At 40.0% G+C, this 23,361-nt stretch overlaps 7 non-coding genes across 7 annotated transcripts; 2 read left to right on the forward strand and 5 right to left on the reverse strand.

The window, feature by feature from the left end:
- Positions 1-1,629: 1,629 nt before the first annotated feature.
- LOC113136073 (U5 spliceosomal RNA) lies at positions 1,630-1,744 on the reverse strand. The gene has a single exon (XR_003296227.1). It is a non-coding gene; the product is annotated as a U5 spliceosomal RNA (small nuclear RNA).
- Positions 1,745-3,243: 1,499 nt separating this feature from the next.
- On the reverse strand, positions 3,244-3,325 carry trnas-uga (transfer RNA serine (anticodon UGA)). Its single transcript has one exon. It is a non-coding gene; the product is annotated as a tRNA-Ser (tRNA).
- A 1,853-nt stretch (positions 3,326-5,178) lies between these two features.
- On the reverse strand, positions 5,179-5,251 carry trnat-ugu (transfer RNA threonine (anticodon UGU)). The gene has a single exon. It is a non-coding gene; the product is annotated as a tRNA-Thr (tRNA).
- A 1,052-nt stretch (positions 5,252-6,303) lies between these two features.
- trnal-uag (transfer RNA leucine (anticodon UAG)) lies at positions 6,304-6,385 on the reverse strand. Its single transcript has one exon. It is a non-coding gene; the product is annotated as a tRNA-Leu (tRNA).
- Positions 6,386-10,167: 3,782 nt separating this feature from the next.
- Positions 10,168-10,239, reverse strand: trnam-cau (transfer RNA methionine (anticodon CAU)). Its single transcript has one exon. It is a non-coding gene; the product is annotated as a tRNA-Met (tRNA).
- Positions 10,240-17,410: 7,171 nt separating this feature from the next.
- On the forward strand, positions 17,411-17,483 carry trnaa-ugc (transfer RNA alanine (anticodon UGC)). Its single transcript has one exon. It is a non-coding gene; the product is annotated as a tRNA-Ala (tRNA).
- Positions 17,484-19,366: 1,883 nt separating this feature from the next.
- trnat-ugu (transfer RNA threonine (anticodon UGU)) lies at positions 19,367-19,439 on the forward strand. The gene has a single exon. It is a non-coding gene; the product is annotated as a tRNA-Thr (tRNA).
- Positions 19,440-23,361: the final 3,922 nt, after the last annotated feature.

Here is a 23,361-nt window from a genome sequence, read left to right on the forward strand (position 1 = left end):
CTTCAGGAGAAGGAGGACACTTGTGGAGCCCATTACCATCTATGGCCAGGAGGGGGATGTAGTAGACTACTACAAGTAAAGTCTACTGGTCAGCCTGCCGTGAGGTACGACAAGGAAGTGAGTACCCAGCTTCTGGAAGGACGGGTAATAAACATCATAACCCATTGATCCTTGCATGTAGTAGCCGGTACACTCTCTGAAGAACTTTCTCTCTTCCACATTGTTCCACATTTCCGTGGCACAATGGACTCTATAGTTTAGCCATGATAAGAGTGGTGATTGTTCCTTGATGTACCTCGCCTCTTGCCCAGGTTGGCTGAAATTGGCTCCAGCAACCGCCCTCCTACTGACATTTGAAAGGATAAGCATTAAAGTTAATTGAGGAATACATTGATGCTGGATTAGCTTTTAGTTATCACTGCAAAATGAACACTGTAACCAGCAGTACAAAGTATAACATCGTCCTGCAGTGGTTGAAAAAAATTCTACACAAATTTGAAGTTAAATCAATATTAGTACTGCAACTGAGATTAAAAGTCTCATCCTCTACCAATTAGGCTTGATTTGACTTGGCCAAAGCATTGTTTTGTGTGACACATGCCACAACCGTTTTTTCTTGACACTAGCTTCATGTATCAGCCCTGCGATAGAGTGTTGTAAATAGTACCACAATTAAACAGCGTCATGTATATTGGAAAAGATTATGCATACAGAGAAGGTCAAATATAATCTTTTAGAGAAGAAAGTGCAAATTTCTGGACTATTTGTTTACCTCTCTCTGCCGAGTCAGCTCGGGGATGAGCCATACTCTGCAAATTCCTTCCTGCCAGAGCTATTTTCTGAAGCTCTTTGAGCACACGTGTGTGTCCTCGACACACGTTAGAGGCACGAAAGCCAGATGGACCCAGCATTGACTTCGGACTTGCTTGGGTTAAGGTGTCAAAGGCAACAGCTTAAACACTACACAGATTTAAGTTTAGTGGTTCATGTGTATTTAACAGACTTCATCCAGATATGCTTCTGACACATTCCACATGATGATAATATTGGGTAATGACATCAGGGTCTAACTACAAAATGACTTTTATTCTTCACAGTCAGAAACCCCACATTCACCACAATATACTGTATATAGGCTGAAAGAAAAGAAAAGGGTATTGTAGTCCCTTTTCTCTGTCTTGCCACTCTCTGTTCTGGTTCAAAATTTGTTTTTTTAGAAAACAAGATTGAACTGCTATGTATGTTACTATGCCCACAGCAGTTAATCATGTTTAAATTGTTTAGTCACTTTTTATACATTGACGTGTCACAGTGTTTAGAGTAAAAAAGTGTTTTTGAGCTTAACGGTTCTTGAACAGGGCACTGACTCCCTCACATTGATTCATCCTTCATTTTCTGCTGCTTTGATCATTTCACCTGCAGTTATAAAACTACAAATAAAACAAACATTATTTCCTGAAAGAATTTCAATGCCTTTCTTAAAACAACTCACTTCTATTTCACAGCATGACATTCACATATTAAAACAAAATTTTACTGTTGGATTATATATCATTATTGCAAAACCCACATGTCAGCAAAAGCTGAAGATTCAAAGAGATGTAACATATAATGTTGGACAACGCTGTTAGCCCCACAATATAGTACAGCATCAAAAAAATTAATTTATACTCTTGCTGTTCCTCTCCACAGAAATCTTTAGTAAAAGGCGAAAGAGTTATACGATTTGAAGAGAAAGAAGAATGGACAGCTGAGCTGGGTTCAAAGTTCTGGACCCCATCCTCTGTCTTACTACCTTCTGTTCTGGTTCATGGATCTAGAGCATAACAATTAAATTCTTATGTACATCAGTAATTAACCATCTACAGATTCCCCATTAAGGGTAGTCCCATCTGATTTTCTAAGTAAAGCATGACCTGTTGACTGTTCTATCATATTTAAATAATGACGCTGCACAATCAAATGAAAGGGTGAAGACGCTGAGCTTTGTCTGATGAATGACAAAGTGCTAACCTGCAGTTGCATTAAATACTGGCATGACTGGCAACTGGAGAAACTGCTGTGGGGACATTCCCACACTGAGAGTTGAATCCAGACCACTTGAGTAAGAACCAGGAATCCTAACCGCTAGACCATATGGAACACAAGAAAAGCTGTGGAAAAAAACAAAATCCTCTGAACTCTGATACTTGTTTTATTGTTGATGAAAAACTAATTATCATGACCGTGCTAACCTTTGAAGACACCAGCAGAGACTGGATATAAATCACACATGGACTCAGTTGTTTTAAATCCCTGTAACTGATTTGTTTTTTTTTTTTTGTTTTGTTTTTTCTGTGTGTGTTTGTAATCCTTAATAAATAAGAAGCCACATACATCTGTTACTCTTCAACTCAGATATCACAATCCCTATTTTTTGTTGTTTACTTGTAACAGTTTCATGGAAATGTATACCTGCTACTTTTCAGTGAAATTCACATTTTTACAGCACTACATTAATTTGTGTTTAGTTAATTTCAGTGAGATTCGAATTGTAAAATATAGGCTATAACTTCTAAGTAGTTTTCAAATAAAACAAAAACCCCGTAAAAAGATATAAAAGGAGTCTACACAGCAGAGGTGTCTGAGGTGGTTTCATTTAAGTGTTTGTGATGTTGAAAGTTTCAGACTCCAACAGTTAGTCAGTTAGTCCAAATGATAGCTTACTGTGGGTCCCAACCTGTTTCACGGAGACAAGTCAATCTACAGTCTAATACATATGTGTTCAACATACACATACCTTGTTGTTTTTCTCAACAAGTTTACTACTGCTCAAAGAAGAATGGGCTCGTCCAGGACTTGAACCCGGGAAAGAATCATACCTCTAGACCAACAAGCCACATGCAGGTGTGCTACCCTTCACATAAAAGCTCACCAATTCTCTGTTTAGCAGCATTTATGTTCATATTTAGGTTTATATTTATACAGACATACATTCAGTGTGTAACAGTCAGTCTCTGTTGTTGCTGAAGGAGCTACCTGGCCTGGATGACTGTTGCAGTCAGCTCACCTCAGTTAGCAGTTAGCTCATTATTTTGCAGGTTTGTGTTGCTGTTGTTGAGTTAGTCTGTTGCTGTTTCTGTTTACAAAAATGTAAAAAAAAAGAGTAACCCTGAGACCTGGTGTATTGGTTTACATTACATATTATCATACTGTACAATATTATATTAGAGAAACTGACAGAATGAGTTACAAAGAAAAGCTCGTTGTTGGCAGGATTCGAACCTACGCAGGGAGACCCCAATGGATTTCAAATCCATCACCTTAACCACTCGGTCACAACAACTTAATGGTCTGCAAAGGGATCAGTGTATTTTGATGGATTTGAAACAGATTACAAATTCCAATTCATTTTTGTTTTTATTTTAGGTATTTCAGTATTGAATTTTGAAAATTATTTCAGTCCATTATCTAGACCCACTTATTCCTGTTGAGAGATCTGCTGGAGCCTATCCCAGCTCTCTTCAGGTGAAAGGCACATCCTGGACAGGTCACCAGGCTATCACAGGACCATATATTGACACACAACCACACACGCAGTCCTATGAGCAATTTATCAACCAACCTGACATTTATTTATTTATTTATTTAGTATTTATCCAGCGTTCCTATTCAACACATCAAATGGAGCTACAAAGAGGTTGGGTCACACCTGCCTTTGGTAAATTCAGGATGAGTTTTCTAAGACTGAGATGCAACAGTGAACAGAGAGTTAACTGTGTATGACTCTCTCACTGCTGTGCCTCCTCAGAAAAGGCCCTCTCAGGGGACCTTAAAGGAGACTGCCACACCTCTGAATCAGTAGCAGCATCATGGATGTGTGGCCTCACCCTTACAGACTGGGTCAGTAGCTGTAGAATATGACGTCTCATACTTTGTGATGAGCAGAGGCAGTTGAGCCCCACGAAAGGCTGTAGGGATTCCACAACATGTCCCAGATGGTCTGGGAATACCTCGAGAAGGAGCTGGAAGATATTGCCTGGGAATAGATTCGGACTACCTGGCTCAGCCTGTCATTCAGCCCTGGCTGGAGGACTAATTCAAAGATCAGCATTCTTTTAAAATGATCTGGACTTTAAAAAAATCACAACCCCTGTGTGAAAAACAGCTGGTGTTCTTAAAATATTTATTCAAATGTGGAGGTGATGAGACAAATGATGTGTATGCTACTTGAAAGGTGGGAAGCAATAATGCCAGAACAGCACCACATGTCTGTTGACATGGCTGATGCCAATGAGGCAGCAGTGCTGGGGTTTGATTCCCTGACAGGGAAACTAACCTCACTGTGTCCTAACAAGTAGATCTATGAAAGTGTGGATAACTGAAAGAGGACTTGAACAGGGCTGCTGCAAAGAAGGAATCTCATCATTGACTTAATTTAATCAGTCTTCATGCAACTGAAACAGGACTTCCCGTCAGTATGATGTCTCCATTTTACCAGGAAACACGTGTTGCATCAAAACCTAATAGGTCTCCTTTATGATTTCCTCAAGATGACTTGAACATTTCGATCATTTGGATTTAGCTTCTCCAATAGAAGTGTCATATGGTCTCAGTGTGCAATGTTGTGTTTCCCAGCACCATGTCCTCAGCCGGTAACTGTGCCAGTTAATGTACTGTAGTGGTCATCACATTTGCCTGGCATTTGCCTGATCTTACCAAATGTAGCTGTGATGCAAACTCTTTGTAGCTCAGTTTGATGTGCTGAATTATTAAGTGTTTAGTTGGAACACCATATAAATACACCCCACACTCATGTTCTGCACAGATGTAGGTGATGGTTCCTGTCTTTCAAAACAACAGGGAGTGGGAGCTGTGGTTAAGTCTGTCACTGCTCAGCCTCCTCAGAAAAAATCCTGTCAGGTCCCCTGAGCAGCTTCAACAACCTCTGAATCAGGAGCAGTGTCATTGCCTTACAAACTGGATCAGTAGCTGTAGGATGTAGACCATGCTCTAAAGTAATACTTACTCTTTCTGCAAAAACGAAATACCGAACACATTCACAGTAACAGGTGTTCTAGTCTTTAGTCCATCACTTATGGCATAAATGTGGATTCCTGTGGAAATCATGTTGAAATTATGTACTGCTGGGGTTGTGAAAAGGTTTTGAAAGGACTGAGCATTGAGACCTTGCTTTTAAGACACTGCTAGGATTTGAACCCAGGCTACCCTGTTTACAAAACAGGTACTTTAACCACTAAGCCACAGTGCCTTGGAACAGCCTTTTATTTATTCACTTTTTTCTTTCTTCTAATAAAACTACAATCAGCCTGAATCAAATGTCATACAGAACATGTTTTGGACTTTTAATATGAGAAAAGAAGGTCCTTTCCTGGGCTGGTGTGGCTCAGATGGTTGAAGTACCTGTCTTGTAATCTGCAGCAGAAACAAAGTTTGAAGTGAGTGGAAAACTTATCATGGACTAGGAGAACAGTTTTTTCTATGAAAAAGATGAAGGTAGCTGATCATGGTCTGAAAGCTTGATGATGGAGGAACAAGTCCCCTTGTTTATTAATGGTACAGTTCTGTCTCCAGGTCCAAAGAACAGCTGGGCACAGAGACTTAACTGTAACTCCAAAGTAGCTTATCAACCCAGAACCTCTTGCACCCTAAGCAAGAAACACCGTTAGACCAACAAGTATCAACATAGCAGTAACATAGGGGCCTGCTGTCTTTCATATAAAATTAGGTTTATATTTCTATATACAAACTGTTACATTCAGAAAAACCTACATACAGATCAGTCTGACACAGGCACCAGGAATGACTGAACAAGATGTAGGAACAACCAAAAATGGAGATTTAATGGCATAAAGTGCTTTTATTTTCAACATTGAAGCAAGTGACAATATGACAAAGGGAAAATAGTGTGAGAGTAGAGGACGACTGGTTGAGCCTTAAAGAAATGAAACTAATAAAACAAAACAGACCTATCCAAACCAAACTATAATGGATAAACAAAAGGAAACAAAAAACAGCCAAAGGAAGAATAATTACATTTGGAAATTTGTTGTACATGAAGCCCATCATACAGAAGTATGACTACATACATAGTGCAGCTGTACTGACCAAGTACCTTGTACTTTCCAGCAGTAGCAGAAGATGGACACATCAACCTAATGGTTATGTGCACAGCATGATGACATGACTTTTCTGGATTTTACGCTTTGGCGCTTCAAACAACGATGTTTCTATTGAGTTTTCACAAGTTAGTGTCATTGTCTTAAAGCTCACACCAATGCTGGAAGAACTAGGACAGCATAATGGCAGTGGTGGGATTTGAACCCACGCCTCAACTGAGACTGGAGCCTAAATCCAGCGCCTTAGACCACTCGGCCACACTACCTCGAGTTCCACGTGTTGTGTTTGCTGTCACGAGAAGTATTTCAATTACCAAATTAGGAATTATTAGGAAAAACACATTTGTTTGTACACAGTTCATCAACAAGGACACGTTCCATCATACAGCACTAAGTGACACAAGTAACACTGACTCTATTTATAACAAGCAACTGTAATTTCAACAAATGTTACAATTGACTAAAAGAATTCTGCCCTATTATTTGATAAACACAAGTCAAGTATTGGATATAACCATGAGGCTGTTGTACATAGACACATATGGACTGGCTGTCCTTCACATAAAATCTGATTTGTAGCATTTGTACTGACAGGTTTATATTTATACAGACATACATTCAGTGGGTAACAGTCAGTCTCTGTTGTTGCTGAAGGAGCTACCTGGCCTGGATGACTGTTGTGTTGCTGTTGCTGAGTTAGTCTGTTGCTGTTTCTGTTTACAAAGATGTCTACTAAAAAAATTATATCTTTGATCTCCACTCAGTGATCAAGTCAGATAAAGAGTAACACAATCTGAGACCTGGTGTATTGGGTTACATTACATATTATTATACAATATTAGTAGTAAGTAGTATTATATATGTAGTATTAATACCACATGGTTTTGCACTGAAATCACAAAAAGGCACAATGACATTAGAACATGTCTAATGAAATAACCAGTTTTTAAATTTCTGCTGCACCTGAGTTGTTCTGAGATCTACAGAAGAGCTGTGAAACCTTCAAACCACCAGCTGGAGGCATCGCTGTGCTGATACCTGATTGATTTTTTTACTCCAGTCTTAGTTAAGGTGTGAGTACAAACGATGATGGATTTAGTCATGGATACTGTCATGTCATTGGCTTTTGAGAGATGGAGCTAGCCCTGTCATTGGTTGGACTTGTACAGTGTAGCCTCTGTCAGGTACACTCATCAAAGGAAGCACAGAGAGACTGTGGTGTTCAGGTTTTTCACTGTGTCAGTTTCTGTAGTGTAGTGGTTATCAAATTCGCCTCACACGCGAAACGTCCCTTTTTTTCGTGGTTGTTTATTGAATGTTGCAGTAAACTCAGCCTGACTAACGTAAAGCTACCGGGGACCAATGCAGGGGGAAAACAGGAAGTCCCTTCAGAATAAGGGTCCCGGCAGGAAGTCCCAAAAGGGGACTCATGACACAGGTCTGCATAACTCTTGGCAACAATGTGTGCATAAACAATGTTTAACAAGCTAAATAGGATGTGTTTGTTAATAACATTTTTCCCATGGTAGTGTGGCCGAGTGGTGCAAGGCGCTGGATTTAAGGTCCAACCTCAAGTGAGGCATGGGTTTAAATCCTACTACTACCAGCTTTTCCATTGACACTGGCAAGTCTAATAAGGCAAACATTTAGAATACGGAGTGTGCTTTGTAAACAGTAGCTGTTCAAGGCAACATCAACAAGCATGAGCTCTGTCATGTACCACTATGCAACACAAGCAACAATTACACAATTAACGGTGATTTAACACACATAACCAGCAAACACTGAATCTATGTGGTGTGTCTTCCATTAAGATCCAAGTCATAACAAGTTAACTCTTAAGGAGAAGATTCTGAAAAAAGAAAACTTCGCAGGGACAACTTATACAATGTCAAAATTTGAGCCATCATCCAGCATCTTAGACCATTCAGCCAAATTACCAGACAAGTGTCTCTTCTCACCACCTGAGCTCATGGTTTTACATGGGTTTACCTCTAAAAGTTGAAGGAGTGTGTGTAATGAGCCAACACAGGGAAAAATAACTAAAGGAATTTAATTAAATCCAACATGTGGACAATGGCTGTTACTGAACATGTCTCATCAGCAGCAAAGGGGAAGATAAGACTGGGAATTAGTGGCTACAGCAGAGAGGGTTTCCACAGATCAAACTTTGGGTTACAGGTCCAGAGATACTCTAAGTCCACCCTAAATCTTGCAAAAAGGAGAATTAAAGAAGATGTGCAATGTGTCTTCTGGCCTCATTTTTCAACAATTCTACCTGGATCATGGGGTGTTGCTTTTGTGCTCTCTCTCCAGTCAGCCAGCATTGCTTCCATTCTTGGTACCACTCTTCAAAACAGGAGACCCCTGGTTCAAATGTTAAAGTTCCTAATAAGGTCTAACAAATGGGGCAAAAGAGCCAATCAGTTCCAAGCAAACGATGATGTCATGTGAATCTTGCAACCTTGATGTAACTACAAGATTTCAAGGAAATTAAAATTAACCGCCTTCTGGGATACCGTTACTGAAGGTAAGTGTGAATGAATATTTATGAGGGCTGTATTTTATTTTTTGGAATATGTTTCATACAGATCATAACGTGTTTGTAATAGTATACGTTACAACATCAGGTAGTGTTAGTAGTGAGTGTTGATCATTGTGCATCACAGTGTTGGGAGAGCTACTTAGCAGAGGTAACGTTACCTTTGCAAGCTACACCCTGGATGTTGACCTACAGTAATGTTAGGGACAGATCCAGTCTGGTTTGCTAAAGCTGCTCAGAAAAGGATGTTCAAACTACTTTGTAAAACATATATCAAATTGACAATGACACATCTGGGCATCCCTGTTTGGGCTACTGCCACCGTGACCTGGCCCCAGATAAGCAGAAGAAGCTGGATGGGTGGATGGATAATAACATTACAAAATGTCACATGTAGGACAAAATGTTACTCAGTTGAGTATAATACCAGACACTTAAACCTTCCTAAATAAAACAATCCCATGTGGGCTTTTTACAAGGACAACATTGCACAGAATGGAAGATTTGTAGACAAGTCTGGATTTTGCCTTATCTGACTGCTATACTAAAACAGTAAAGAAAAAATAATAAAAAGTAAAGTCAAAACATTTGTAATATCTGACTTGTACAGTTTTAAAAACTTGCACCTTTGCAAATGTGAATAGATTGAACACTGGTCTAAACAGGGGGTTTATCTTTTTACTTGTCAGAGCAGGATCTCTTGTTTAGCAGTCAACTTCAACTCCAGTTAACAAATGCATTAGTTGACTACTGGTGCTCAGTGTGTGAGGGAATTATCTCAAGTGGTGGAGCACTTAGTTAGTCTGTAAGCAGTAGTAGGATGTAGTAGTAGGATGCCCACATTCTCCACAAATGTTTAAAGCCCAATCTCAAGACTTATATTATAATATCTGCTTTCATATTTGTACAACATGTATGTATAGTAACAACAGCTCTGAATGGAACCCACACACCCCCAACATACTGTTTCTTCCCATCTGTGTGTCATTGTGTCAGTATCATAATCTGAAGGTCTTCTTGTTCATGTTCATCTGAAACTATGTGCAGTCATATGTATTGTGCTTTGTTTAGACAGTCAGTGGGAAACCAAAAGGAGACTAGTGAAGTCCTTTGGCACAATAACTATGTCCTTAAAGCTGGGTTTTTGGACACATCCCAATCACAGGTCAGCTGGAAGTTCTTCTAGGACTTACTTACTTTGAGCAGCAGCACTCTGATGATGGGACCAAGTGTTTAAGGTCATGGACTCCTAATCCATTGTGCTCTGCATCGTGGGTTGGAATCCCATTCTCATCGAGGAAGCTGTTATTTGGTCTAGAATGATTATAGCAACAAGGTTAAGGTGAAGACACAAAATACACATTAAACACTGATTTCATAGTTTCCACATTAATGCAGAATGCATGAGTAATGTGCTTGTTTAGTTCTAAGGAAGAACCAAAGAGGATGAAGAGCCCATCACACTTAACAGGTTTAACAGAGAAGTGCAGCAGCAACAATTAAGTATAGCAGAGGATGGTTTTGATCCATCGACCTCTGGGTTATGGGCCCAGCACGCTCCCGCTGCGCCACTCTGCTCTTCACCTGGGTTGTGTGGGTGTGGCTTGTCATGCTGTTTTGTAAAATTCAAAACTTATTTCTAAGTCTGGATGACAGTGTTAGGTCATGACCTTGTTTACAGTACACCACATGCAACCCTGACTAGCTCAGTTGGTAGAGCCTGAGGCTCTTGATCTCAGGAGCCCCATGTCTGGTGGGACCAGTTTCAAAAGAGCAATTCAAAGTAACAAGCTCTTGTATATATATATTTAAATCTGTATTCCTCTGAAACAGAGGGATACAAATGCTTTAACACCACTTTTGGAATGCATGGAGCATTTCAAGGCATGTCTTGGCAGTAAATTTTAGAGTCTTAATGAGACTAAAACTGAAGTGCTGGTATTTGGACCTAGTGGAGCCTGTGTTGACCCTTTCCCTGAGACGTGTTCCCTCAAACTTTATGTAAAACCAACTGCTAGAAACCTGGGTGTTTTATTGGACAGTGATTTTAAACTGGATAAGCAGGTCAACTCTGTTGTCAAAGCTAGCTTTTTTCAGCTTAGGCTCTTGTCCAAAGTCAAGCTGCTTTTAACAAGAAAAGATCTTGAAAAGATTATATATGCTTGTACTTCAAGCCAACTTGAATATTGTACCATCCATTGATTATACCATCCCCCCTTTTGACGCATGATCCAGCCCATGTGTCAACTTTTCAAAATGAGAGAAAAAGTGTTTCAGAAGACAAGGTTTCCCATTAGGTCCCCACCAAACTTCATCCCTGTACTCAGCATCAGCCGCTTCCAGGCTTTTTTCTCCTGTGGTGAAGAGAAACTTTGCAGAGCTGAGAGGGAGAGAGGTGGAGAGTCAGAAGACAAACAGATAGTGTCAAGTGGGAGCTGCATCAGCTTTGCGGTTGCCCCTGGAAACAGAGTCATTACCCTTAGTGTGAGCTGCACATTTGCAGACAGATATTTGTTTAGGCAACAGCAACACATCAAGAAGATCTGCAACTTTATCATAATGAAGAATAGGTTTTCCACCAGATTTTAAAAAGTGTCTGTGACACCAAACAGCACCATAGTCATGTGTTATGCCAAACACATATCTAGAATCTACCCAAATCGTCACCGATTTATCTTCTGCCAATTTACATGCTTCTGTGAGAGCCACTAACTCACCCGCCTGAGCTGAGTAGTGTGGTGGAAATGGACCAGACGTCAAAACAGAGTACGTTTCACTGTGATGTTTGGCATGTCAAGAAGAACAGTGTTGTCATGCTGCTGTAAAAGAATAGGTGTCATACAACAGTTTTTCTCATCAACGGTCTGCACAAAGGGCTGAGTGGGATCAGAAAGGCCAAGTGTTGGAGCAGTTTGTAAAGCCAGTTTCATGTCAACAAATGCCTTTTCTGCTTCAGGTGTCCAGATAACAGTGTCATGTGGCTGAAGTTGTTTGCCATGGATTAGTGAGCTCAATGGAGCTTCCAAAACAACATAATTAGGAATAAAATTCCTGCAATAGGAGCACATGCCCAAAAATGACATCATCTTCTTCCTTGTCTGAGGTCTAGGAAGGTTTTGAATTGCTGTCACTCTTTTGGGGGGCAGAGACTTCCCCTCTGCAGTAATCACATGACCAAGGAAAATCACTTCACGCTGTACAAACTGAAGATTTGACAAACTGACCTTGTGGCCCTCTGCAGCCAAACGCTTCAACAAAACAATTGCGTCTGCCTCACACTGCTCCCGAGTGGGTGCACACACCAAAACATCATCAACATACTGCAGCAAGGCACTGTCAGGAGACAAAACAAGACTTTCACAATAACCCTGACACAGACGAGTCCATGTCCATGTTTTCCCTTGAAACTGAAAAGCAAACCAAAATTGACTGTCCGAGTGAACAGGCACAGTAAAGAAAGCATTAGCCAGCTCAACAACTGAAAACCACTGAGCTGATGAAGGCACCCGTGGAAGAATAGTGTAAGGGTTAGGCACATTGTTGACACAAGGTTGCACAGCATCATGTATCAGGAACTTGACTCTGGAGGATGGAGAGAGCAGAGAGGAGAAGATTGAACACAACATGAATTCACATAGCAATGTGTGTATTCGGCCCTGTGATGGACTGGTGACTTATCCAGGGTGTACCACTGCCTTCCACCCGAAAGAGAGCTGGGATAGGCTCCAGCAGGTCCCGGTGACCCTGGTTAAGGAATAAGCAGGTATTGAAAATGGATGGATGGATGGAATGTGTGTATTCTGTACATGACACTTGATCTGAGTTTCATTTCATTAACACAGGGCCCACCAAGGCTTTATCTTGTCACTACCACATTTTCAGTCCTGCTGCTTCCAAAGCTGCTATATTTGTTCTGATCTAAACCTACTGCTAGATATTGAGAAAAATACACTACTGTTAAAAAACACTGTAACTCTGTCCCTGACTATTAGTTGGTTTCAGTGTCCACTGGTAAAAGGCTCAGTCCTAATTTACTAAGCACTGAATCCTGAGGTGTATTCACAGACATACTGCAGCTGGTTTCTTAATTCTTTGCAGTGCAATATATCAAACTATTTTCCACCGCTTTCAACTTACCTGTCACTCAATCCCATGGAGGATGTTGAAGCAAACTCAATGCTAATGTGGAAATATGACAAAAGGACAAACACAAAAGTGTCTGTGTGTGTTTCAGAGGATGAAAGATGATGAAGTCATCAGCTCTCCCAGATTCCTCTTACTTTGTGACATCACACGTGACGTCACACCCTGTCCACAATGTTTGGAGTGGAGCTCCTCCCACATTGACACAGACCATCAATGTAACGTATAATACGTCACATAAATAGTAGTTTATATTACATATGTACAACAGTTGTATGTCGTTCGACTGCTTATTCAGCGTTTAGTAATTTTGTTGATAGAACAGGCTGCCATTATGGTATAGTATTGTTTGTGTACTTTTTCTGTAGCATTTTGAAGGTAATAACTACTGTATGGTAGTTAATGTCCAAAGGGAAAATTCAGTTGGTTTTGTATGTAAACTAATGGATAATGAAAGTAGCCATTAACAGTCCAGCTCATGTTGGTGAGTCTTCTGCCATTAGCTAAGGTGTTTTAGAGCCTGATGGCAGTGAGGATGAATCGTGTGTGGTTCAGTCCTGCAGCACAGTGAGATGAGTCGTCCTCTTTAGGTGCTTCTTTGCTCCTTCAGGGTGTTGTGAATGGGATGATCAGGATGGTCTCTACCTGAGTCTGAAAAGTCTAGAAATTCACAAAAGCATCTGATTCTGAAGACAAAGAGCTGAATAAAACTATATATAGTTTAACTGCCTTATTGGGAATATTTGAAATGAAGACATCAAATGAACGAAGCTGAACCCGACCAGCTGCAGATCGGTCCCGCGAGTAAAGGATGCAATGGTCACATTTCATCCAGAGGTTTTAGCTCACCTGAACAGAGCCACGCTCATCTGATTGTCATCCTCGCTAGGAAACACATAGTAAAACGCTAATCTGACATGTTTTTCTAATGAATTCAATGCGGAACTATATCCGCTGGTCAGCAGCTTTACGCACGGTCTCTTTCACTGTCTTTTTGAAGAGGATTAAACGTCTTTTGAAAAATACAGGATGATAAGGATCATTGAATTATCATTAGCTACTGTGTTTTTCCTTTCGGTGGAGAAACATGGAACAGCGTAAACGACACGGTCTCTGACTGACGTGTGTAATAAAAATCCAGTGCAGAAGTGTTGTGATAAGTTCAAAATGCGGCGTTACAGTGAGGGGCTTGTTGGTCGACCACCTGCGCGCCCTGGACCAAAGCGTCTACCAACAGGACGTGTTGACATGAAAAACCAAACAGCGACATCTTGTGGGAGCGGGTAATGGGAAAAAACAAACAAACAAACAAAAAACATACTAGGATCCTTTAAAAGTAGCAGAACCACTCCACTGCATGTAAAAGTCCTGAATTAAAATCCTGCTTAACAAATTGTACCTAGAGTAAAAAGCAATAGTACTAACGGAGGAAAAATGGTCCCTTAGAATTGTTTAATATATCTGTTACATTGGTTATCTTGCCAATATGGGTCCTGGTTCTTGTTTATCATCCTGCTGCTGTAGTGGTCCTGGTCCCAGAGGCCAGTGGATCGAAACCATAATTTGCTATACCTTTAGATTATGATACTGACACAATGACACAGTTGGGAAGAAACGGTGTGTTGGGGATGTGGGGGTTCCATTCAGAGCTGATGTTACTATAGCTTTACTTCAAACCCAAGTGTCAGAAAACTTCATTATTGACTAATCAGCCATAAAATTAACTATAACATCTATTCTACTACAACCAAGTGTTTATATACTATGTTAACATTACTAAGAATCTAAAGGTTGAGTCATAGCAACTGGACTCAGTTTTAAGGCCTCAACAGTTCACCACCCATCCAGGTGGCTTCATTAGTCTAAGAGAAAGTTGGACTGGAACCTGCAATTTATCTGACAGAGATACATTGGAACTGAAAGTCCAACTGCCACGACTCAACCTTTGATAATTTGTTTTTTTTTTTCTCTATCTGACTTTCTTCTCAAAATTCTTCTTTTTCTCTGAGTTGTGACTTTTTCCCTCAGACAAATATCACAGTGCCCATAATCCTCTTCTGTAAAGCTTTGAGACTAACTGAATAGATAAACATGCTGCCATGACAAAGTACAGTTGACCTGGTTGAGCTCAAACCACTTGTAACACAGAAACACAGGAATGACTTCAATACTTCACCATCAAAGCTGTGCTATTTGCTTGTAGGTATGACTTCTTGACTTTCAACTCATTTGTGGTACAAACTCTGAATACAAACCAGTCACCAGAAGGAAGACCTCCCTGGGTGGACTTGAACCACCAACCTTTCAGTTAACAGCCGAATGCACTGACCTATTACGCCACAGAGACTGTCACGAGAACGTTTTTCATTTTCATTTCCTCTCTTAGCAACACATTTTCAGACCTGGTTTCCCACTGACTGTCTAAACAAAGCACAATACATATGACTGCACATAATTTCAGGTGGGCATTAAGAAGAAGCCCTGTGTGAGGTTTGAACTTTTTATATCAGGTTCTGATATAAAAAGAAGAAAGTTCCACCTTTTATGTTTGGATGTTTTGAGAACAGTAAGATGTTGATGTGCAGGACCACAGGATTTTTAAAAGCCAGATCCCATCCCTCTGGGATGTCAATGGGATCATGTCAAAGTCTAGACGGCTAACCATTACACCATGGAAACAAGACACAAAGCATAGGGCTGTGCACACAATTGACTATGTTTATGTGTAATGCCTTCATTTTTGAGCCATTGTGTCAACGCTAACCTTCTCAACTTGGACACAAACAGTTCCTTCAGTTTTCGTAGTTCACCAAGTGCTGAGTTACAAAGAAAAGCTTGACACACTCCTATGGGCAATTTAGAATAACCAACCCACCTGATATACATGTTTTTGGACTGTGGGAGGAAACCAGAGTAGCTCCACACAAGCATGTGGATGATATGCAACCTCAACACAGAAAGGCCCCCACCAGGTTTCTAACCAGCCTGAGCCTTCAGTTTACAGATATTGGTGACCCACCTCATGGACTTTAAGACAGTGTCACCAACCTGTAAAAACAGCTGAATCAATGTTGTTTAAAACTCTCAAAAAACAAAAAAAGTATCTCATCAGCTGTTAGATCTCAACAGTCTCAGTTTTCCCTGTGTCTTACTGCAATCCTATATGTTCCTGTTTTTTATTGTTTGTCCTCATTAGTTATAGTTTCAGACTATAACTGTTATAGATAACAGACTCTGAGCATTTGAGCAAGGCCAAACTTTGAGGGAGGACTAGTGACACCAACTGTAAAAACTCAGCTTGAATCAATGTTGTTTAAAACTGTCAAAAAACAAAAAAGAGTATCATTCAGCTGTTTAGATCTCAACAGTCTCAGTTCTTGTGTCTTACTGCAATCCTATATTTTCCTGTTTTTTTAAAGTTTGTCCTCGCTAGTTATCCATATGTAGTTTCCAAAGGAAACACCACATACAGTCAAGCCTGAAATTTTTCTGGCAAATTCTGACTTAAAGTTACTTTTATTCAACCAGCAAGTATTTTCTTGATTAGAAATGCCACAGGCGTCTCCCAGAAGAAAATTAGAAGAGGCATCATTGTGGAAAAAATGATTATTCATTTTCTATTTACATTTGAACAAAAAGTTGCTTGTCAATAAAAGTAACTTTAAATCAGAATTTGCAAGGGGTATGAATAACTTCGGGCTTGACTGTATGTGAATCTTTCCAAAGAAAACATTTCCATTCCATTGCTTTTGTTGCCAGATTTAGCTAGGAAACCAGCTGTCCACTGTTTTCCACCATTTTGCAAGTGCACTGGATTTAGTCTCCCAGGATCCTTACAAACTCTTAGTCTTTTGACCTTCCAGAATAGTGATTGAAGGTAAATATAGCTAAAATGCAGAGTGGAGGGGAACAGAGTGCAGCAGAAGTGTGCTGGGGGCAGAAGCCCGAGGTCGATGGACTGAAACGATCCTCTGTTCTGAAGCAAACATAATACTTGAAGTTTTGTTGTCTTAACATCATTTCTAAAACCAGCATCCACAACAAGAATGGGATTTGAACCCACACATGAGTTACACAACAAATTAGCTAGGTCTGTTAATTTAACCACTCAGTCACCCCGCCATAGCTTTATTACTGTTCACAGTACATGATCAGGGAAGAATTCCACGCTGACCTTCATGAGGTTGAGAACTGTCCAAAAACCCAGCTTTAAGGACATACAGTTATTGTGCCTAGTCTCCTTTTGATTTCCTACTGATTGTCTAAACAATGTACAATACATATCAATGCACAAAAGTCCAGATGATGAATCAGTTAAAATAAAACAATCAGAATCATCTTTATTGGCCAAGTTTGTGCACACAAACAAGAAATTTGACTCCAGTTCACTAAGCTCTGTCTATGTACAAGAATGAAATAAAGTTAAACTTTTAAGAAAGGAAGAGAGTAGGTTTGATATAAACCAAAGACAAGAAATACAAAATCAAAAAGGCTAGAAAAAGATCAATATTTTTAATTTACATAATATATAAAATGTGTGAATTGTTGCAGTATGAATGCAAGGATTTAACTAAACTGAATTATGGATCTGTGTGATTAACATGTAGGGGAATTAGCTCAAGTGGTAGAGCGCTTGCTTTGCATGTAAGAGGTAGTGGGATCGATGCCCACATTCTCCACAAGTCTTTAAAGCCCGATCTTAACACTCCTGAATTATCAGATATCTGTTTTCATATTTGTACAACATGTATGAACTCAGTCCAGACAAAGACAGCAGGATGTGTTATAGACAGAGTGAGTGTGAACTGCAAAACTACTGTCATCCTTTCACTCTGGCTTTCCTGACTGACATGTTTCCCATTTTTACTGTCTTTGACAACTGACAATTTTGGAGAAGCTGTAGAGGGGCGATGATGACTGAATTTCAGACAAGGGACCCGATTCGTTGAGAATAAACAGTCATTAAAAGAAGCACACAGTGGTTTGGTGTTGAAGGTTTCCACAGATGCATAAACTGACACCGAACATTAGATACCAAGTCTCTTTTCTTAACTGCAGGATAAGTTTCAACGTTAAGTCAGAATGCATGTATAGTGAGTAATCTGCTTGTTTAGTTTCAAGGAAGAACTCATCATACTTAACAAGTTCAACACAGACATGTGCAGCAGCACCAACCAACTGCCTTCAAACATTGAGGTCTAGCAGAGGATGGTTTCGATACCTTGACCTCAAGGTTATGAGCCGCACGTTGGTCTCATGTCTCAAGTTGTGATTGTTTTCTATCCAGATTAGGATACTCTTAGGATTAGAATACTTTAAAAACTTGTGTTTATAAAAACAACCAATGTCACCAGATACCAAACCAAAAACAAATTCCTTTAAGCTGGAGTTAAAGCCGCAACCTAAGAATGACTGCTACTTCAATCTAGAGTCCTCTGCTCTGCCAACTCAGCTACTGAAGGAAGCACACAGTGGTTTGGTGTTGAACTTTTCCACAGATGCATAAATTGACACTGAACCACACATTTGATGCCAAAGCTCTTTTCTTAACTGCAGGATTACTGTCACTTCAACCTACAGTCCTCCCCTCTACCAACTGAGCACCTTGGACAGCATCAACAATGCTGCAGTTTCATTGGCTATGACTCCTGTATACAACTGGCCCCTGTGTGGAAGGCAGCTATGCTCACCACTACACCACCATCACTGAATGTGTTAGAGTGAGTGTGAACTGCAAAAGTGCTGTCATCCTTTCAGTCCTGCTTTCCTGACTGACATGTTTTCCATAAGCAGAAGTACAGGAGCCAAGAAGCAGAACAGATGAGGTGGATGGAAAATACCTGAGAGGAGACTCTAATGATGGCACTGTTGGCAGATCAGTCTGCTTGATTATAGATTATAAATCCATTATAGTTTGGTTTGGATAGGTCTGTTTTGTTTTATTAGTTTCATTTCTTTAAGGCTCAACCAGTCGTCCTCTACTCTCACACTATTTTCCCTTTGTCATATTGTCACTTGTTTCAATGCTGAAAATAAAAGCACTTTATGCCATTAAATCTCCATTTTTGGTTGTTCCTACATCTTGTTCAGTCATTCCTGGTGCCTGTGTCAGACTGATCTGTATGTAGGTTTTTCTGAATGTAACAGTTTGTATATAGAAATATAAACCTAATTTTATATGAAAGACAGCAGGCCCCTATGTTACTGCTATGTTGATACTTGTTGGTCTAACGGTGTTTCTTGCTTAGGGTGCAAGAGGTTCTGGGTTGATAAGCTACTTTGGAGTTACAGTTAAGTCTCTGTGCCCAGCTGTTCTTTGGACCTGGAGACAGAACTGTACCATTAATAAACAAGTGGACTTGTTCCTCCATCATCAAGCTTTCAGACCATGATCAGCTACCTTCATCTTTTTCATAGAAAAACCTGTTCTCCTTATCTCCAATCCATGATAAGTTTTCCACTCACTTCAAGATTTCTCTGAACAGCTACTTGATTGATATTGATTGATTGTCACTTCATGTATACCTTTGCTGCAGTTTACAAGACAGGTACTTTAACCCAAGGCGCTGTGGCTTAGTGGTTAAAGCACCTGTCTTGTAAACAGGGGACCCTGGGTTCAAGTCCCAGCAGTGTCTCAGAGGGACTTTGGTGTCCTGCAAAAGTGTTTTTGAGCCATTTCCCGTACAAGGACCTGCTGAAAATCTACATACAAACAAGATCTCTACAAAAAAACAAATTAAGACAACCGGATCATCTTTGTTGTGCAGACAAACAAGGAATTTCACTGTGTTGACTCCCTAAGCTATGTCTATGTACAATTAAGTTAAATGTTTAAGAAACGAACAGACTAAGTATAAAATAAGTAAAAAAGATAAGGGCTTGAAAAGATGTGCAAATATGCATATAGTGATTATTGAACAGTGGTTATCTCTGCCACTCTGTGACATTAGAGTTCATGAGAGTGACAGGCTGGGGAAAGAAACTGTCTCTGTGCCAGCTGGTTGACACTTTAATTGACACTTGTAGCCACAGCAGCTATTACTAATAGGAGTTCATTCAAATCATCATTTATGCCATAAGTGATGGACTAAAGACTAGAACACCTGTTACTGTGAATGTGTTCAGTATTTCCTTTTTGCAGAAAGAGTAAGTATTACTTTAGAGCATGGTCCACATCCTACAGCTACTGACCCAGTCTGGAAGGGTTCGGCCACACATCCATGATGCTGCTCCTGATTAAGATGTTGTTCAACATGATGCAGTCTCCTTTAAGGTCCCCCTGACAGGAGCTGATGTCTCTCATCAGAGATGAAGTCACACAGAGCAGCTGACTACTAGAGAACGGGGGTTTTCCAACTGTCCTGGTTTAATTAGGTTAGTTAGGTTCAGCCAGTTAAGTTAATTAGGATTAACTTAACTGAATACACCTGAATCAGGTAATCAGGATTGGGCAGTGACTGTTAGAAAACAATCAGCCCAGTGGCTCTCAAGGTCCAGGGCTTGGCTAGGACTCTGCACTAGTCATTTATGTGTGATCAATACTTTGATTTATATGCAATACTGCTAGTGCTTTGCAGTGTCCATAGTGTTTGATGTGTATGATTTTAAAACATTAACACTGGCCAGGAATCGAAAGTGGGGCAGCATGTTGGCTTAGTGGTTAGCACTGGTGCCTCACAACAAGAAGGGCCTGCATTCGTAGTCCAGTGGGGACCTTTCTGTGTGGAGTTTACATGTTCTCCCTGTGCTTGTGTGGGTTTTCTCCAGGTACTCCTGTTTCCTCCCACAGTTCAAAAACATGTATGTCAGGTTGACTGGGTATTCTAAATTGTCCATATGAGTGAGTGTGAGTGTGTGTGTGGTTATGTGTCTCTATGTGTCCCGTGATGGACTGGTGACCTGTCCCTGCCTTTCACCCAAAGAGAGCTGTGACCCTAATTAGCAATAAACGGGTATAGATAATGAATGAATGTTCTATTACATGAGTTTCCTAATATGAAAGTTGAGGTCAAACCTCAAATGGACCACGGGATTTTAAAGGTTTATCTGGAATAATGTGATGTCGTATATGTTGAGCATTGTGTAGACACTTGGTGGGAAATAAGAAGGAGGCTGCTGAAGTTCTTCAGCACAGTCTTGATCCTTTCAAACCTGTTGTTTGTTTGCGCTAGTCCAATTCAGCGAACCAATGTGTAAACCTGTTTCCCTTTGGTTCAGTTTCAATTTACACAGAGAAAAATCCAGGTGAACCAAAAAGCATCACTGCAATTCATGTTGGAATGTTCCCACTGCTCATTGGTTCAACAAGTTTGGTGCAGGAAAAAAAAAACATGAACACAGGAAAAAGATCCAGGTTCTGTACTGGTGAATATTCCTATGAAAGAGATTTACTCTGCAACATGGAGAAACAGAACAATTGGCATTAGCTCATAACTGTGTTAATTTACTGGGCAATAACAAAATACAACTCTGGCAAGAAAACACCAAAAAGTGCTTCACACACTTTGCAAAGTGAGTGAATATTCAGCATGGAACAACAAAATGATGAGTTTCAACTTGCTAAGTTAAACTATTAAAATTAAACTATTCTGGGGCAAGAATGAGAACATGAAACAAAAGAAGTTATGTTATGCTAATTTAGAGATTTATGAGAAGAAAGCCAGAACTCCTAGCAAAGTTGTCATGGTTTCATATCCCACCACTGCCCAGAACTCCTCTCTTGACACAGAATTCTGCAAAGCAATTGTGCTTCTGTATCAATGGGTTCCTCAAAAGAAGGGCACTCCACATCTCCAGCCTCTTCTTCAGTCTGAATGTCAATTGGCTCAGAAACAACTCAGGGTTTATAAAACCTGCCAGCAAGCGGGTTTGGTTCGCAGAGTAAGGTACCATCAGTTACTGACTCAGAGTCAATCTGAACACGCTTTGTGGAACCAAAAACCTTGACTATCCCTCATCTCAGAGTTTAACAAACTCTGGGTTTTCACTAAATCAACTTTCTGAAACAGGCCCCTGTACACTGTGCTACACTGAACCATAACCTAACCTCTGTTACTATGGAAACACTATCTTAAGGCAGAACTGACATCAACACAAGACTGACAACACACTGTGTTTGTTCATTTCTTCTCCTTCAGATGAGACATGATGTCAGCAGTAACCTAACCTAACTGGAACACACACAGCAACAGTTTTCTCAGTCCTCAAAGTCCACTAAGGCAATAAAACACATTAATGTAGTGAGTTTCTAAGTAACATATCACTGCTGACAGGAATAGAACCAGTGCAGATAAACCTCAAGATAACATCACATTACAATATTACAACGCAACATTAAAGCAAACATGTTATGTTCCGCTGTGGATAATGAGAAATATTTTTAAAATATCCAATCTGAATGGACTACCTCTTTTGCTTTCAGTCAGATGCACATTGGTATAAATGCATATCACAGTACTACAACACAGACACTGCTCTAGAACAAAGGTGCCATGTAAAGAGTGGGGTTTGAACCTACATCTCTAGAAGAAACTCCAACCTGAAAGCAACACTTAGATAACTCAGTCATGGTGAGCAACGCTTTGTCATGGACTTTAGAATTAGTAGAAGTAGTAAGTCATCTGGTACTTTTTGTTTTTTGCATACTATTAATTGGGACATAGTGCTTGCCTTGCATACTGGTTTTCACATAATATATAGTAGGGAAATATGCCACAATTTCTGACGTAAATGGTAACATAAGAACCTAAACGTGCTTATAGCGCTGTTTGTAGTCCAGTAGTAGCTTGATACTCTTTCATATATAGAAAAAAAAATGGTGAAAGAACACACTCCTGTGGAGAGTCAATAGAAAAGTAAAGGTCGTTAGTGTGTGTTCTTTATTTGCCAGGTATAGCTCAGTGGTAGAGCCTTTGACTGAGAAAGAGTGTTCTACAGATAAATTACCTGTATTGTGTGATCCTGTATTCTCTGACTATATTCAGAGACTCTGTTCTTTGGGAGCTAGAACTGTTTTCTATGTAACAGTGTAGCTGAAACATATTGAATGTGCAGCTGAACTTCCTTTATTCACTACTCATTGTGTTGATAGGTTATTGGCTGATATCTCATGTGTCAGAAAAGCAATGTTTTATTGCTGCTTTTCTTGAAGAGGTCCCACTGAGAGTTGAACTCAATAGATTCCTTTAACAGCAAATCAACAGCTTATTTTGCTGTGGTGCTGGTCTGTTTCCAGGCTGAATAAAATAACATAACATCTGGAACAAAAGCTTGACTTCCAACTGCCTAGTTTGATTATGGATGCTTGTTTTTGACAACATAGTGTCTGTGATATTTCTGGTAACACACAAATGCACCAGTGGACTTTGGAAAATCAGCATGTTGTGACAAATGTCATCTCAGCATTTGTGTGTTACCAGAAGTAGTTTGTAGTTTGTCAAAAATATGCATCCATAATCAAACTAGGCAGTTGGAAGTCAAGCTTTTGTACCAGTTGTTATTTTATACAGCCTGGAAACAGACCAGCACCACAGCAAAATAAGTGTCATCCTCCTTGTC

The sequence above is a fragment of the Mastacembelus armatus genome, unplaced genomic scaffold (genome assembly GCF_900324485.2).
Source record: "Mastacembelus armatus unplaced genomic scaffold, fMasArm1.2, whole genome shotgun sequence".
NCBI lineage: Eukaryota > Metazoa > Chordata > Actinopteri > Synbranchiformes > Mastacembelidae > Mastacembelus > Mastacembelus armatus.